This window comes from Bidens hawaiensis, unplaced genomic scaffold, assembly GCF_021521415.1.
Source record: "Bidens hawaiensis isolate Kalapana, Puna unplaced genomic scaffold, B.hawaiensis_p1.1 tig00005944_1, whole genome shotgun sequence".
Lineage (NCBI taxonomy): Eukaryota > Viridiplantae > Streptophyta > Magnoliopsida > Asterales > Asteraceae > Bidens > Bidens hawaiensis.
This window is the reverse complement of record NW_027491393.1, coordinates 931,658-943,940: the sequence shown is the minus strand read 5'-3', so window position 1 is coordinate 943,940 and position 12,283 is coordinate 931,658. Positions and strand designations below refer to the sequence as shown.

Here is a 12,283-nt window from a genome sequence, read left to right as displayed (position 1 = left end):
CGTGTGGGCTTTGCTCCGCCGCATCGCGCGAAGGAGGAAGAAACAACCCCACCGATAGAGGTCCGCCGCGCCATGCAGAACCGCAGAGGACCAAGGCAGGCCCGCCCGTTAGAATTTTGGGGGGTCAAGTGCAGTCCGACTCGTTAGAAGTTATGTTAATGTTAGTTCGAGGCTTTTCGATTTCATCATGAATCGTTTCGAACTAGCCTCTGACCCTTTAATGTTTTAGTCATATTTCATCATTTTTAACCTAACTGACCCGGATCCGGTCTCATACCGACATTCGGGTCAACAACGAACCGACACTCATTTAACTATAGCTTTCTCAATAACTAGATTTAAGGGAATAATTAATTAATAATTCTTGTTCGCTTAAGCTCGGTTTTAAAAGGAGACTTTTCTGTAACTTTTCCAGATTATTTTATTTTTCAATAAATCGGCTCGCTTATTCCTCATTTTTTTATAACATGAGTTGTAGTTGAGTTTTAATTTAATTTTAGTTTGTATATTTTCAGTTTTTAATATAGTATGTTACTAGGATATAGCCCGTGTGATACACGGGTGGTTAAAAACATAAAACAAAAAAAATTAAATTTAATACTATACATAATAAAATATCTTATAGATTCATAAGATATGAATAATTTCATAAACACATAGATTAGTAAAAATTTTAAAATTGTTCAGCCATAAACTTTAAAAAATTTTCAATATACACCCATAAACATTGAAAAAATAACATAAATCCCTTATCGAATTTAAAAAACAAATAAAAAAAGACTATTTTCTACTCATTAAAGTTAAAAAATAGACAACTTTATTGTTTTAGACAAAATTGACAACTTATAAAACAAGAAAGGTCTAGTTGCACAAACAAACCATTTTGGACGAACGTCACATAACTGAGCAAACCTCAGGGGTGATTGATATAACGTTTAATATACTTAATTTCCGTGTACATTTTATTTATTATTTTATTAATTTTTTTCAGTTTCTCGTAAGATTTGTATACTACTAACATATTTTTATGTTTTAGGTTTAGGATTTGAAATTCGGTGAAAAGATGGCGAAAAAGGAGCAAAAACAAGCCGAACAGGAGAACCGAGCCATCAGGAAACGAACCAGACCGAACCAGGAGTGAACCGTACCAGGTGACCACCCCCTAGGCCGGAGCGCCTCGTGGCCAAGGGAAAGGTGGCCGTCGCGTGGCGAGGCGGTGTGGAATTCCAGAATGTTCGTTCGTTTGGCCGCCTTATTTATTTTTGGACCCCTGTTTCCTATATAATGACCCCTAAACTCACCCTTAAGCATACCCTGAAGTTCCAGACGATTTTGGTGAGTTCCGAGGAGTTCGAGGGCAGATTTTGGCAGCTTTGGAGTCGAAGAATCAGCTGGTGTTGCGCATATTGGTTGAAGGCGAAGAACATGGGTTTTATCTTTTGTTTCTTTCGTTTTCATTTATTTTACGCCATGAATTCTTACTTGCTTGTTTTGTTTAAACCGAAGATGCTAGGCTAAATTGCATGAACTACTTAGGCTTAAGATGAACTTATTTTGAAGTTTTGATTTGACTTTGGGATTGTTTATCGTTATGGTTTTTATGGTTTAGTAAAAGATTTTTTTATATTTGATTGATGCGTATGAATGCTTAGGATTGTTTGATGAGTTTTATTCCATAGTTTTCCTTGATTATTGTTTTTCATATGATAGAATTGCTATTAGGTCAATTACTTTGTGTTCTTGATTATTTTATGATTGATGTCATGATAAGGTCATAGGAATAATATTGTCGAATAAACCTAAGTGTGCTGCTAACCTAAATCTGTAAAGTGCTAGGTTATTGATAAGTCTTTACTATTTAATCTTGCTAGATTTAGTTCTTCGTAGGGAGTCCGTCTAGGGTTGATTATTTATTATTGTTTATCAAATCAATTAAATATAGTAAATTGTCTTTGATTTCCGCGCTGTAAGGTATGATTTCATTATAAAGGAACTAAATTATAAATAATTTGACGGGTGTGCGTTAAAACTTGTTAGAAATCCATACGTGTCTCTTGAGAAGGGTCAAGGGGTCATGTTCGGGTTTTCTTTTAAGTGTCTAATTTACGATCCCAGTTCCAAAACTAAACATTTTCCCGGTTTAATTCATTACTGAAATTTAGGGGATTCTAGCCTAGGTAGTTTTCTTATTATCATCTTATTTTCATAATAAACTTTGCTTTCATTTAAATTAGTTGTTTTCTTAATTAGTTTTTAATTATAGTATTAAATTAGTATTTTAAATAAAAACCCCCCAAACAAATATAATTAATAAGTCGTGTTTTGTAGTCGAGTCTAATTAGCTAATAAATGTAATTTAAAGAGTCTCGTGGGTTTGATATCCGAACTTACTTAGCTTTACTAGAGTCGATCGGTTCACTTGCCAGTTAGTAGTTTAGTCGAGTTTTAGAGAGTTTAGAGTATTACTTAGTGTTTATTTTTCAGTTAATTTAGTTAATAAATATTAAACTACTTCAAGCACATCAGTGATTTTGGCACTTCACTCTAAAGCAAGCTTGCAAAAGTCGATAGGTGGACCCTAGGCGGCCGACTGGGAAGTTGGATGTAATCGAAGTATTCGAGGAGTACTCGGAGAGTACTCATACATGGTAAATATAAATAAAATTAATTTATGGATATTATATATATGTCAAGTATCATAAGTATACTAATATTTATAACAAAAAAGGTGAATATTAATATAAAAAAAGAAATACATTTTTAAATAATAAAATGTTCTAATATTGTTAATTATTAATTAAAAAAATGATATTTGTCTTTTAATATTCTTGAAATACGAATTATGTTTTATTTTTTTGAGTCAAAATCAGCCCAAATTCACCGATAAGATGTGATTCTGGCTGAGTTTGTCTAGCTTAGCGCAATTCTTAATAACTAGGTGGAATTAAAGAAACTCGTCTCGTCTACATACCTTGTATCGAGTACTCAAGGAGTACTCGGCCTTATAGTCCTACTTTTACAACATTGCTCTAAAGTAAATAAGTAATTTTGTTCATTTTTCACTCGTATGTTGTAGTCCTCATCTCCTACCTGATACCCCGAATAATATGGGAAACTAAAGTAAAACCTCATATTTGAGTGTTCACTATTCACCCCATATTATACTTAAGGGAAAATTACCAAAATAAGTATTTATGAAAACAAAGTTCTAGTTTTAGGTATCATTTACAAAAAATTCCAAAAATTGGTATTATAAACTAGTCAAGACGAGTAGTTTGTAGAACCAATTAAAACTTGCCACATGCCCTTAAACTAACCGTAACGAGCACGTTCACTAATCATTTACTCGTCACGACTAAATAAGTTTCATGCCTCGTAATCAACGCCCCCGAGTAATTCATAAGTCATTTAGTCGCGACGACTAGTTTACCCGGTTTAAATTCACTACACCAGTAGTTTATTAGTAGCTAACTCATCGCGACTAGTTTAATCTTATAATCTACTCATCACGATTAAATGACTTATGAGTTACTCGTGGGCGTACATTACGAGGCATGAAACTTATTTAGTCGTGACAAGTAAATGATTAGTGAACGTGCTCGTTATGGTTAGTTTAAGGACACGTGGCAAGTTCTAATTAGTTTCTACAAACTACTCGTCACGTCTATTTTATAATATCTATCTCTGGAATTTTTTGTAAATGATACCTAAAACTAGAACTTTATTTTCATAAATGCTTATTTTGAGAAATTTCGCTATACTTAAATATGGTTTTGAGTGAACATCTGTATTATTTAATTGATTATGAATATATATATTGAAAATTTAATTTTAAAAATGAACAAATTTCATGCATAAATGCGTATTTGGATTAAATTATGAGGATTGAGATTGCATTGTGAATGCTCTTATAGCTTTTGGTTATAATTTTTCTTAGAAAAAACAATAATAACAAACCAAAAGAGTAAGAGAGCCTATTACTCCAATACTCAGTTTGTTTAGCCCACAATATTTTATTTTATTTTATTGTCTATTTTAAGAAAACAAAATATATATGTTTAGTAATTAGCCAAATACCAATATTTTTGTTTGAAAACCTATATCAGTTTGAGAACGAACCGTGAAGGCCGAATGCCACATTAATAATCTTGGTCGAACAACAAGGTGTGAGGCGGTGAGGGCGCAATTCATGAATCGATTGAACAACATTGCATGAGGGTGACTTTAATTTGACAGTTTTAATCAATGAATTATCACTGACTAGAGAGGATAATTTACGAAGAATTGATCAACAACTTTGTTTTGAAGAATTTAAGGGGAGTCATTCGATTTGTTTAACTTTGTCTTTGTTTATCGTTTAACTTTGCTTTGTATTTGTTTATTGCTATAACAGTTTTGTTTGGTTTATCGTTAACACAATTATCGTAGATTTTTGGGGGGGAATTATATATAGGGGTCTGTTTTTAGTACTCATTTGGGACAGTACCCAAAATTTCACGGACGTGCCCGGACCTACAAGTTTACTCTAAATCTTGGAGTATTTTTTAGCAACGGTGTGCATGCAAGGGTATGTGTGTATACATATATGCCACAAAGACATATACACCGTATATGTTATATGACGTCTAACTTACACGCCGTATAACATATGCGCCGTGTATGTTTAGTCTATTTATATAGGTTTCTTATTTCTTTTGTGTGTAATTTTTTATTGTAATTTTCATTCTGAGATGATAAGCCTTTCTTCCTTGTTTCATTTCTTCTTTCCATTTCGTTTCATGTCACTGCTCTAACGATTACACTGTATCAGAGCAAAGTTCTTAATCCTGCTCTTCGTTTCAACCGTTTTTTTCTCGATTCACCAGTTTTCCCTCTTCATCAGCTTTTTGTTTTTGATCTTCCGATCATCTTGTTGATCATTTCTATGTGTTTGTTCAAGTATTGATCTTGTAACCTTCTTGATATACCTCTTTTCAAATATTTTCTATCAACTTTTTTCTTTTTCAGAAGATTTAACCGTTCAAATTTCACCAATTTTTCTCAACATATCATTTTCTTGGTTTTTATATGTTTTTCAAAATTTCAGATCATTCCTTATTCATTTTTACTCAAAATCTTGTCAAAAATTTTCTTGGCTCCCTTGGCGCATAAGTTTCTTCCATATATCTTTCTTGGCGCATAAGTCTTGATCTTTGTCTTATACGTCGTATAAGTCTTTCAATATTCTTTCTTGTGAGCGTATATCTCTTATATGCCGTATAAGTTTCTCTTACTTACACGGTGCATACGTCTCAAGCGTATATTCTTATGCGCCATATATGTTATACGACGCATAAGTCTTGTCTTTTGTTCCTTCCTTTCGTACGCTTGTTTCGTTTTGCTATGTTTTCCAATGGCAGCTTGAAACAGTTCATTGTTTCCGAAACAATCATTGATTCCTCAAATCCTCTTTATCTTCACCCTTCTGATCATCCCGATATGATCCTTGTTTCCAATTTTTTTTTTTGATGAAAATGGTTTTGGAGCTTGGAAAAGAGCAATAACGATTGCTCTTTCATCTAAAAGCATGCTCAGTTTCATTAACAATAATGTAATCATACCGGTTAATGAACCACATCTTGCTTTGTGGCAACGATGCAATAATATGGTGATATCAAGGATTATTAACACTCTCAATCATGATATTTGTAATAGTGTTTTATATGCTGAAACTGATCAGATTCTTTGGAATGAGCTTAATTCTCGTTATGGTCAGGCAAATGGTGCTAAGATTTATCAATTACAAAAGAACCTTTGCCAAATCACTCAGGGCAGTAGTGATATTGCTACTTATTTTCTAAGATGAAGTCCAATTAGGATGAGTTAAATGCAATTAATACCATTCCTTTATGCACTTATGGAGATGCCCATTCTTTTGCTAAAAGAGATGAGGATCAGAGGCTTATTCAGTTCCTTGTTGGCCCTAATCCTAGGTATGACATGATCAGAAGTAATATTTTGATGATATAGTTCCTTCCCTTTATCAATCGTGCATATGGGATTCTCATGCAGGATGAGAAGCAATAGGAAATTCACACCACCACTACTATCACTGCATATTCTGCATCTATGAACGCAAGTAGTGGAGGTCCCGCCAGTGAAAGAACGGGGGAGAATAAGAGGATTTTGGTGTGCACTCACTGTAAAAGAAATGGATATTCAGTGAATAAATTCTATATGCTAATTGGCTTTCTAAAAGATATCAAGTTTACTAAAGGAAAGAAGTTTGCTAATCTTGCTGAGGGAAAAAAATTGATCAAAGGAAAGAGTGATCAAAATCAGTCTGACCAGCAAGGTATCACTCAGCAACAATATCATGATCTGATGTCTTTACTGTAGCAATCTAAAGTTCAACCTGGTACTTCAACCACATATGCTGCTAACAGTGCCACGAAAATTAATCAGGATTCTTTCTGAGATATAATGTCTTGCAATTCTTCAAAATATTATTCCAAATGGATTATTGAAACTGGTGCTAATGATCATATGTTTCATGATCAAAATCTTTTTTCAAGCGCTTTTTTTCTCAAAAATTCAATTTTCATCACCCTTCCAAATGAAACATCTGTCACAGTCCATCAACATGAGATTGTTCCTTTGACTGATAACATTTCCTTGTCAAATGTTCTTTTAGTTCCATATTTTAGAAATAATCTTTTATCTGTGTCAATATTATGCTCTGACACTGATGGTATTGTTTTTTTTCATAACTCCACATGTGTCTTGGAGGCCCTTTCTCTGAAGAGCCCACATGTTCTTGGTGATATGCTGAATAGGCTTTACCTCCTGGAAGCCACTAGGAAATTTCCTTCTTGTTTTTGTTTCTAATAATGCTTGTAACTCTATTGTAAGTTCTGAACTCTGGCAAAACATCCTTGGTCATTTACCAAGCTACAAACTAAAGCAATTACGTTTTATCTCTAATGCTTCTTTAAAAATCTATTGATCATTGTGATATTTGTACTAAGGCAGGACAACGTAAACTGCCGTTTTCTACTAGTACCACATGTACCAGTAAAATTTTTGAGCTAATCCATATTGATGTTTAGGGGTCTTATCATACAGGTACTTACAATGGGTTTAGATATTTTTTAACCATTGTGGATGATTATAGTAGAACCACATGGACACATTTGCTTTCAACTAAAAGCAATGCATTTCCCATTCTTCAATCTTTTGTTGAAATGGTTAGCAACCAGTTTGGCACTAATGTGAAATGCATCAGATCCGATAATGCTTTTGAACTGGGATCTGGGTGTGTTCAAAGTGCTTATTTGTTGAGTAAAGGCATTAGTCATCAAACCACTTCTGTAGTTGTCCCTCAATAGAATTGAATTGTTGAACGAAAACATAAACACTTGCTTGAAACCTCAAGAGCTCTTATATTTCAATCTAAGCTCCCAATACAGTTTTGGGGTGACTGTGTTTTAATTGTGACACATTTAATCAATCGATTTTCTACCGAAATTCTTCATAATAAAACCCCATATGAGGTTTTAACTGGAAATGTCTCTTCTTATGCTCACATGAAATCTTTTGGTTGTCTTGCTTATGCTTCCACATTGTCTCATGGAAGAGATAAATTTAAACCAAGGGCTATGCCTTGTATTTTTTTCGGATATCCTCTTGGTAAAAAGGCTCATAGATTATATGATCTTGATACGAACAAGGTTATCATATCAAGAGACGTTATTTTCTTTGAAGCTTTATTTCCTTCAATCACTAAATCCAAAGAAATTTTCATTTTCCCGTCCATCGATCTCATCAATAAATTTTTTGATGATCCATCCTATTCTTCTTTTCCTGCTCATGTTCCTGATTCTTCATCTCCCGTTCCTAATTCTCTTCCTAATGATCCTACTGAACCTGTTCGACAATCTTCAAGAATTTCTGTTCCATCCTTATACTTAAGTGACTATGTTTGTAACAACTCTGAAAATTCTCATCATTGTTTCCATACTTTCACTAATTCATGCTCCTCTCCTATCTCTTGCTCTTCTTCTTCTTCCTTCCAGTCAGTCTGTCACTCAAGCGATCTTGGATATACATGAGCCTACTTCGTATAAAGAAGCTGTCGGTATTCCTGAATGGCAAAATGTCATGCAAGCTCTTGGAAAGACTAATACTTAGGCTATCTTTCCTCTTCCTCTAGGAGGCTATTAAATTCAAATGGGTGTTTAAAGTTAAACACAACGCTGACTGGACACTTTAGCATTGTAAAGCACGATTGGTGGTGCGAGGCAATACTCAAAAGAGAGGATTGATTATAATGAAAATTTTTCTCCTGTTATCAAGATGACCACCATTCGAATCCTTGTAGCTATTGCTACAAAACGAAGTTGGCCTCTTTTTCAGCTTAATGCTAATAATGTTTTTCTTCATGGGGATTTAAATGAGGATATCTATATGTTACCGCCACCTGGTATGCAACTCCCTGGTAAACAGGTGCTTAAACTTCATAAATCGTTATATGGATTGAAATGGGCTTCTCGACAATGGTATGAGAAATTGTCTTCCGCATTAAAGTCAAGGGGAGTATGTGGGTTCTCATAATGATCATTCCTTGTTTTCATAGTCTATGGGATCATCAATGGTTTATATTGTTGTCTATGCCGATGGCATTTTAGTTGCTGGGAACAATTTGGAAGAGATCAATAGTCTCAAGACTTGCCTAGATTCATCTTTCAAAATCAAATATCTGGGACGTCTCAATTATTTTTTTGGGAATGGAGGTTCTTTACACTACAAAAGGTGTTATCATGTGCCAACGCAAGTACGCCAAGGACATGCTTTCCGAATTTGATACTTCCAATCTTTCTGTCACTAACTCTTCATTGCCTCATCAGTTACAACTGAAAACTCATGAGGGAGTCGTTCATGATGACCCTTTACGATACAGGAAACTTGGTAAACTTAATTACCTTACTCGCACAAGACTACACAAGACTTATATTGCTTTTGCTGTTCAATTTTTGAGTCACTTCATGCAAGAACTGAGAATGTCTCATTGGAATGCAGCACTTCACACTCTTTCATATGTTAAAGACATTTTATCTCAATGATTATTCTTCAACAACAATCCTTCCTTTGCTTTATAGGCATTCTGTGATTCGGATTGGGCAGCTTGTCCTAGTACTCTTTAATCGATCGGTAGTTTTTATATTTCACTTGGGGGATCTCCAATTTCTTGGAAATCTAAGAAACAACCTATTGTTTCTTTGAGCTCCGCTGAAGACGAGTATCGATCTCTTCGACGCGTAACTGCCGAACTTGCATGGCTGGCAAGATTTCTCTCAGAGTTCAATGTTCTTAACATTACTCCTGTCACACTCAGATGTTATAGTCAAGTTGTAATGTATATTGAAAGAATCCTTTCTTTCATGAGCGGACTAAGCACATTGAAATCGATTGTCATCTCGTTCGAGAGAAGTTACAAGAGAGCCTCGTGACTTTGGTGCATACAAACACCCGAGATCAACTTGCTGACATTTTTACAAAAAGCTTACCAGTGCCTCATTTTAGCGAGCTCTTGTGCAAGTTGAGGTTTTCTCAATCTCCAACTTGGGGGGGGGGGTGTCATTTACGCCACGAAGACATATACGCCGTGTGTGTGTGTGTGTATTTGGGAAGGTTTTGTACAAATTAAATTAACATACTAAACATATAAATAACATAGTGTAATTACAGTTCTCAAATAGAGTTGCGACAAAAAATAAATTAGTATACTAATAATTACACTACTCATAAATGTAATTACACTACTAACACAGATTACTCTATACTATTACACCAAATTTATGCTACTTATTTCAACTAGAGTAATTATTTTGTAAGTAGAGTAATTGTAGTATATGATTCTTCCTCCTCAAATTATACTAATTCAACTAGAGTAATTATTTTGTAAGTAGAGTAATTGTAGTATCTGCTTCTTCCTCCTCAAATTACACTACATGTTTCAAATAGAGTAATTATATTGTATGTAGAGTAGTTATTGAATATGCTTCTTCATCTTCCTCAAATATCCACGGCAATTTTCTTCAATTGGAAATATCAATTAGCTTCAATTGATGTATTACTTCAATTTGTAGGTTTCAATTAAGCAATCAATATTCGCAAAAGATTCAATTTGATTCACAAAATTGTAACCTAGGAACGAATGACGATAATAAGAAACAACGATCGACGAGGTTCGGTGGCCGGAATCTGATGGATGCGGACAGTGACAAAATTGATAAGCGCTTGACAGTTGGGAGTTTGAGGCGGAGGCATGGTGGCCAGAGGATCAATTGAATTAGGCAGAGGCGGTTGCGTGGTGGGGAATTAAGAAGGTGCGCCGTGGGGAATTGAGAAGGTCGATGCTGCCATGGGGAATTGCGAGGCAACGGAGCCTTGGTTGAAGGAAAGGTGGCGAAGGTTGGCGGTGGAGTGATTAGAGTCTGGTGATTTTGTGGTGGATGAGGAAAAAGATGGAGATGAGGTCTGGTGGTTGAATGAGGAAGAAGATGGAGATGTGGTGTGATGATTTTGTTCAGTTTGTATTTTTAGTACAAATTTTTTATTTGTATTTGATCCATCTCCTATATAAATATATATATATATATATATATATATATATATATATATATATATAAGAGATGGTTAACGTACAAATGAAATTAACGTGCTAAACGTGAGAATCAAGTAGAGTAATTATGTAATTACACCATAGAGTAATTACGTAATTACTCTATGGTGTAATTACATAATTACTCTACTTGTATATATAATTACTCTACCTGATTCTCACGTTTAGCACGTTAATTTCATTTGTATTTGATCCAAACCATATATATATATATATATATATATATATATATATATATATATATATATATATTTCTTATTTCTTGTGTGTGCAATTTTTCATTGTAATTTTCTTTCTGAGATAATAAACCTTTCTTCCTTGTTTAATTTCATTTAATTCATGTTATCGTTCTTTAATGATTACAGTGCATTAAATATTTATTTAATTTCAATTTAAAAGTAAAAGTCATAAATCTAGAAAAGCAAAATAACAAGAGAACTGATAATGTATACTGATTTACTTACCATAGCTATAGCATCCGTCTTTCAAATAGGGTCCTCTGTAGCATGGTATCGGCCACAATTCCTCGTATCTACTGGAGTACCATTATAAATATCCGTTGTGCATTCTTCTGGGGTTGCCTCATTACAACATGTAAAGTTATCCGAATTTGTTAGAATCCACATAAGTGATACAGGAAGAAAAGAGGAATTCCTGAATATAAGTGGGTCAGAAAATCTTCCTTGGTTATATGAAGTTTTATCGATCAAGAAGGCATACGCACAAGCTCCGTCCTCCCCTTGGCTTTCAGAGCTTGTCAAGTTAATGTTGTATGACTTAAGATAATGAGGAACTGCAGTTTGGCAACAACGGTTTCCAAAACAGTCGTTTCTTTCTCGAAGTGTAACATTGAAACAAGCCGTTGAACACCCTGCGACGACACTCCCATTATCCATCAAAGCAGCGGTACCACACCCCTCATAAACAAATATATTGTCTTGTTTGGAAAACAAGAATGGGCTCCCACCAAGATCGACACCCATTATCTCACCACTATTCCAAACTGCGTTTTTGCAGTCCGTGATCCTTGGCGTATTAACAGTGACTGTTTGATTCACCAAGTTTACACTTAAAACTTCGAGATGGTTAAGTGCTGGTAGAAAAGGCCTGGAGGAGTTACAATCAACGATGTACCAGTGGTTCACGGAACAATCCGCTCCGATTCCAAAAGGGTATGGAATGCTCACGTTCCCGCATGTATCTTTGCACCCTGTCTTTGCGAACTTCTGACTTGCAACGGATGTTGCTGTTATTGAAAGGAAAATGAGAAAATGGGAAGCTTTGAGTAACTTCATATTTTCGAAAAGAATAATGACTATACCAGAAACCGTAAGAGGTGTTTATGTTTATAATGGTGGGTATCGATTGAAGGAATCTGCCGAGAAATAAACCCAAACATGGAATATATATTTTTTATTTTTTAAGTTCACGTTAACGGGGACGGAAACAAGGAATTGGTGACAGAACTACTTATATTGTTTATTTTATATATAAAAAAAGTGAGGATGAAATTGTTTTTTGTGTCCTATTTTCAATGCCACTTTGCATGAATATGGTTTTTAATCTGATAGCCTCAATATAAAAACTTGGGACTCTTAATATATTTTATTTCCACGTTTT

General features: G+C 34.5%; 1 pseudogene; it reads right to left on the bottom strand.

Annotated features, from left to right (window-relative positions):
• The window catches only part of LOC143631128 (wall-associated receptor kinase-like 6 pseudogene), a 42,998-nt pseudogene extending 30,987 nt beyond the window's left edge, over window positions 1–12,011 (bottom strand).
• Between the last annotated feature and the right edge of the window lie 272 nt (window positions 12,012–12,283).